The sequence below is a fragment of the Ictalurus furcatus genome, chromosome 1, assembly GCF_023375685.1.
Source record: "Ictalurus furcatus strain D&B chromosome 1, Billie_1.0, whole genome shotgun sequence".
Taxonomy (NCBI): domain Eukaryota; kingdom Metazoa; phylum Chordata; class Actinopteri; order Siluriformes; family Ictaluridae; genus Ictalurus; species Ictalurus furcatus.
In genome coordinates this window covers 18,085,495-18,092,276 of record NC_071255.1, presented here as the reverse complement: position 1 = coordinate 18,092,276, position 6,782 = coordinate 18,085,495, and positions in this window count along the sequence as shown.

The window sequence follows — 6,782 nt, the reverse complement described above, 5'->3', positions numbered from 1 at the left end:
GCAATTCAAATAATATTGAACTGAATGAGATTTATACAACTATCAGGCCCTTAATTTATGTCACTGTTAAACAGGAGGTAACACGTGTATGCTACCTATACTTTGTTCACAATGTTATCTAGTAACTTTTGCATAAAAACTGATATCAAGTACATATGTTGAATATTGTCAAGCATTACACTAATTCATATTTAGTTTTATGAGTGATTAATATCTAATTATTTAAATAACCTTGCCTGGTAGCTGATCACCTAAGGGTCCACCAGGTGGCACTTCATTTGCACGTAAAATCTGTAATTTGCCTTTTTACCCTCTGAGACTGACAGGGCATTGAACATCTGCTCCTAGTAGTAAGCTTCCGTTGGCAATAGGAGGTGGATTGATTTACTCAAAATATATCACTTGATTTTGACAGTGATTTATTATACAGCACAATATATCAATTATAATATTGTAAAACATTTATATAAACCAGATGAGTGCTAATGAGGTATTGTCACTGGATGCATATAGTATTTGGTACATTTGACAGTTCGCATCCTGACTCATTTTGGTATTTGAGTAAGAAATGCACCAGTTCCAATATGATTTGGACACAAAGCCCATGTTCAAATACTAAACCTTATGTATTTCCTCATAGCTTATACCGAGTCTTCGGTTCTCTATAGATGTGTTGTTTGGCCATCCCAAATCTTTGTGTTTTGTGTTTCTTGATGCAGTTTGATTTAAAGAAAAATGTACCCCATGACCTGAAGTATGCTGTGAGTCTAGAGAAGAAATAACGTTAGAAAACTAAGCCACGAGGGAATTTTAAAACAAACTAAGCCCGACCGCTTGCAGGGAAGAAGTACAACCTTGTCTGGTCCAGCTAAACAAATATTGCATATCATGTACTGAATAAAAATGGCCGATTACTGAACAATGACTAAATGATTTAAATGAATGTGTGAGGCAAGTGAGTCATGGCTGTACTTGCTGTCTCATGCATAAAGCGTGTTTACCAAATGGGTCTAATGAAGCTCTGTCGAGAGAAGACAAGAAACATTATTGTGACTAATTCTTTAATCAGCCGTTAATGTAAGAGGGTCCGGTAGCAGGGTTTGCTTTGAATTTTGGGAGGGCACACTCTGCTTATGGCTTAAATGTAGGATATGATTATGTTTTTAGCAGTTTTTACAGCTGTGCCAAGAATTAAGTAATTTTAAATGTATGATTTATCATTCACGGACATCTGGGCATCCATCAAAACTAGATGGCTCGGAAAGAAGACACTTGGTCAGAGAAGCTACCTGCAACCACATGGTGACTTTGAAAGACTTGGGATTTTATGGCCAACAGAAGAAAACGTGTGCATCACACAACAATATCAAAGACATTGCACACTTCTGGCCTAGGAGGGTCATAGAAGGGTGGCAATAAGAAAGACATTTCTCAAAAAGGTCAGTCTAGATTGTTGTGAAGTTTGCACAAACACACTAGATGCCAACACGGCCCATCACTAGAATACCATCCTGAATGTGAAGAATGATGGTGGAAGCATACAGTATTGTTGTGGGGATGTTTCATATCTGCAGGGACTGGGGAACCTGTCAACACTGAGTGGAGGATGGATGTAACCAAGGACCGGGAGATTCTGGGGATAAACCTGGTGAAATCTGCAAAATGTCTGAAAATGGGTCGGAAATTCATATTCCAACAGGACCCAAAGCATAAGGTGAAATCTACCATGGAGTGGCTTGCTAAGAAACCACGTGGATGTTGCCTAGTCAAAACCCTGACCTAAATGCAATTAAAAATTTATGGAATGATTAGAACATTGTTCTCCATCAGTGAAAACCAACTAACCTCTCCCAGCTTGAACAGAAAAGTGGGAGAAGATCCTCAAATCTGAGTGTGCCAAACTTGTGGAGAGCTACCCAAATTAGACGGGTAGCTGTCATTGCTGCCTCTAGAAAGTACAGACTCTGTGAGGTGTATACTAAGAGATGAGAAAATTTCAGTCCTATCAATTTTTTTGGCCGACACTGATGTAAATCTATGGGCCTTCTATGAATCATTTGTTGTCTTATTACAAGGACATACAGAAAAACCTGAAAACCTACCTAATTTTGTTGACATTTAGGTATTCCGATGAATATAAGGTTCAGTTGTGTGTGTGCTTAGAGCATGCTTGCATTTATGGCTTGCTTTTAATTGGCAGACCTTCATTAGTGGCTGTAGACAGAATTTAAAATTCATTGGAGGGCTGCATTAACATTTTGCCCATGTTCTTATGCTTTCTCACTTTGTAAACATGAGCTCTGATTAAATCTCTAATGAATAACTCGGTGATTCCAAATTTAATGACATTTAATAATTCATTAATACAGGTATACAGTCCTCTCTGCCAGGCAAGTCAAACAACAGGATGTCAATTTGGAATATGTTCAAAAGCAGCAGCTTGTAATCATAGATTTTAGTGGGGCAGGACATTAATAATGCCTTAAACTAAATTAAGACGAGAGGATATCACACTTGACTTATGCTATAAACTACTGTGTAGTGAATTTTTGGATTAACCCGGTAATAGGCAGTTGAGAGTCAAAAACCGCAGGTGTGTTCCTGTCGAAGCGCACACAGCAAAGATAATATTATTAACCAGGGTTTCTGGGTTTTAGCAAATTGCTTTGCGTGGGAAGCAAAGTCACTGCGATGTACACACATTTCTGATGTACGGACATTATCCACTCCATAATCCCCCTTTCACTCTTCAAATCCTTCCAATATATCTTACAATAGAAATGGTTCCCTATGTCACATCTTTTCCAATAAAAATAAATGTGAGTTACCGTATACCAGATGTGGTCTTATGGATGGTAGGAAGTGTGCAAATATACTGACATTTACATATATTATGTGGAGATTTTAATGCTCGCATTTAGTTCTCCAGCTATTCTCACATCTCCCTGTTGTGACCTTGCAAGAGGCAAATAGACTTTCACAGGTAAAGTGAAGAAGGGCCTTTTTTCTCTCCCAGAAAGTTCTCAGATAACGAGGTCTCTGTGAGCTTCTGTTCTTTATGACATACAGAACGACTGAGGAATATGGAACGCTCAAGAAAAGGCAAAAAATATCAGCTCGGCACTATGAGCAGTACAATAGGGCTACTTTAAGTCTCTCCTTATTTCGTACCTTGGAAGCCTTCATTAATCTTGAATTAACTTAGGTTACCTTTGCCACAAAAAAGAATGAACCCTAACATGAATGGCTCATTAAGATAAATGAATTATGTGATTAAAGTTGTGTGTTTTATACAAAGTGCACAAGTCTTTTAAAATCATCACAAGTAGGAGTAATAAATTGAATCCAGCCAAATTTTCATAGTAGCTTATTAATTGTGCACAATGTCTAATGCAGTACACTATGTACTGGCCTCAGATAGGTGAATTAGTGACCAAGCTTATTTATTGTACTATAAGTTTTGTTTTAATTACCATAAACATATCTACCTCAATATTTTAGGGGATATTCACATTACACAGTTGAAATGGCTCAATTCTTATTTTAGCCAGTATGTAACACAGTCCTGATTTTGTTGGATATAAACCACTTTCAAGCATGGTCAGGCCACTGTGATATATAAACAGCGAGATTTTGTTTTATGTTACACTTCACTGCACAGGTACATCTCACTGTTGTCTCCTCATCCATACCCACACATTACTCAGCACAAATGTGCCAGTAACCGCTGCAAAAACTGCAAAAGTTAAGCATATCGAGTCGTTTTTTGTTTTTTTTCATCCTCTCACCTGATGAGGTGATGAGCTGCAGCCGACCTCCAGAGCAAATCATCTTTGTGATGAAGGCTTTTGCTGTCGATTCATTCATTTGATCATCATTGCAATAATGGATCATCTCACAAGATTGACATTTATTGTGCACATGAGGATTGTTTAAGGGCAAAAGTCTGTTCACATTAGTGATAGAAAGGAGCTGCTTACAAGCAGATGTAGAGACAGAAAGATCGCATCTGAGCAAAAATAAATAAATAATATAATATATATGTATATATTATATGAATTGAGATCCCAATGTAGGAAACATTTGTAATCGTTGTAATTGTATAGTTAGTTGCAGGGTAGGATGGGCATCCAACTGATATTTCGACGCAGAATGATATTCGCCAACAAGCTTACTTGTAACTTACTGGTTACACTCTGACAGGAGACATGCCTTTAAACTTCAGGTAAATGGAGATTTTCAACAGGCTGATGAGCTTGGGTTGCATATAAACAGCTCGGATGAATTCAGTGGAACTGAAAAAAACTTTCCATGTAAATATAGTATAACATTAACAGATAAATCTGTGTTGTTTTTTTTCACAGGAATCTATTAAAATCCTGTGAGTCTCTTGACTTGCACCATGCTGTGAAAACTGAGCTAGATGCTGCAGCACTGATTATGGACAACTCTCCTCCTTTGCCTACCATCCACACTTCATTATTTCTCAGCCTCTGACAAACATTTTCATTAAAGAAAAGTACACAGGATCCCCTTGAATCTTTCTGAAGACAGACGTACGTTTCTTATGAAATGTGGCTCACATGGGAAGCCATGGCCACTTGAAGTGTGCCACTTTTAAATTTCTCTCTGTTGTTCTGCCTTTTAATAAATGCTCTTTGTTTGGATATAGTGCTGAAATGACTCATGCAGAAAGAGACTTGTCCTTAAGGGATCTACAGCCATGGTTGGGTTGTTTGGCACAGGACTGTGGAGATCATGCTCCATTTTGTAAAGTGTTTATTGGGTAACTCCTTTTCTGTAATTCGTTTTGATTACAAATGTTGATTATTGTGAAATAACTACATTTTAAAGAGATTTGGAAGCCAGTATTATTCAGCTGCAGTCCTACAGACCTTAGCCTGGACAACAAGGCTTGCCTTTGCCTGTTTTTTCCACTAATAAATGTTCACTTAACATTGTTAGCTACTCTATGAGTACTGTAGCTAGCAAGTTAGTTAACATGAACCAAACCACAAATATTCAGTGAAGAGTTGGTTAACCAGCATATGTGCCATGCCCAAGCTTAAAGTTTCTTACATCAAGTGGATGAAACCGCAGGTTTTCCAGAGCTGCTGTCTGTCTCTTCTGGGCCATGGGTTGTAAAAGATTGAGAACCACTGATCTAAAAGTATCTCAAAGAGTATTGCATAATGTAGCATTTAGGGGTGTGACAGTGGTCATGACAACCGCACCACTGCGGTGGTAGTTTGCCACCGCGGTGGTGGAGTAAATTTGGATGAAGCCATATGTCGGCTTTGTGGGAGAAAAAAAAAAGTGTTAAATGGGCAAACGCTATAAATCTCAGGAGCTATCTCCAGGCATGACACCCAGCTGCGTTTTTTTATTTTATTTAATATTTAGATTTTAAACATATTATTTAGCTTACCATCCTATTGGTAGTTCTTTCAAAAAGACAAAGTATTCATCAAGGAAACGTGCGACTGTGTTTAACTCCATCTCTTCATTATCAGCTTCTTCTCCTCTCAATCACAATACCGTATCCCACAGCGCCCTCAGGCTGTTTCTCGTTGCAACAACTTGACACAACAAGGTGAACAAGGTGTTGAGTTGTTTCACTGACAGAAGTGCTAAAATAAATCCTTTAAAAAAATACATATATATATCCATCCATCCATCTTCTACCACTTACTCCTTAAAATATATATATATATATATATATATATATATATATATATATATATATATATATATATATATATATATATATATATAGGTTTTGATTTAATTTAAGCCTATTAAATTATATTGTATGATATGATATATTATATAAACTGAAGATGAATTAATTAATCGATATTGTTTGCCAGATGAAGCAAAAATCAAATCCAAGCATTGGATTGATTGATAAGGAGAGAAAATGTAAATGCATTATTCTTTCATTGACGTTTATTGTTTTCCATCTTGATACTGTGGAGTTTAGGACGATAGTGTGTATTTTAGGATTGTTCTTGTACTTTAACATTTTGTTGTCACCCATACTGCATGTGCATGACTTGTTAAGTTGTTAGTATACAATAAAGTATAGTATAAAGTATAAAGGAAGCTTTTCATGTTGGGAATAACGGGTGTGTGTGTGTGTGTGTGTGTGTGTGTGTGTTTTTTTTTTTTTTGGTTTGTTTTTATATCATCAAATGCAAGATCCTAAGTAGTAAAAATGATAAATCATCTCAAATCATGAAATACTTGAAAATCTTGAAAATGTTCAATCTTAAAAAACAGCAATATTTTATGTGATGGGGAAAGGTCAATTATTTTCAGATTCTTGTTTTCATTTTGGATTTTATTTTAACTTCATATTTAATTCACAGTATTGTTCTGAATTTATATTTAATTCACAAATACTTTCATTGTTGCTGATTCATATTCTGCTGTACCCACACTGAGACAATGTGATATAAATAACAGCTGCCCAATTACAATTATTTCCTTTTTGAGCAGAGCAGATGTGAAACTCCACACTTGGTCTACACCAAACCATCACCCCATCATGCATTATGCCTGCTCAGTTAATGGATCTATACTTGGTTAATGTGAACATCTTGGAGTGGGACATGGTACTTAGTTTTATGAATGATTCTGAGAAACACCCTTATAAACACCCTTAACACAGCCATACTATGATATTGGATCTATATCCAATTCCTTTTGTATACACAAAAGACACCAATCAACAAACATCATTTAGGTCTGCCTCTTATATTACAAACTGAACTGTAATC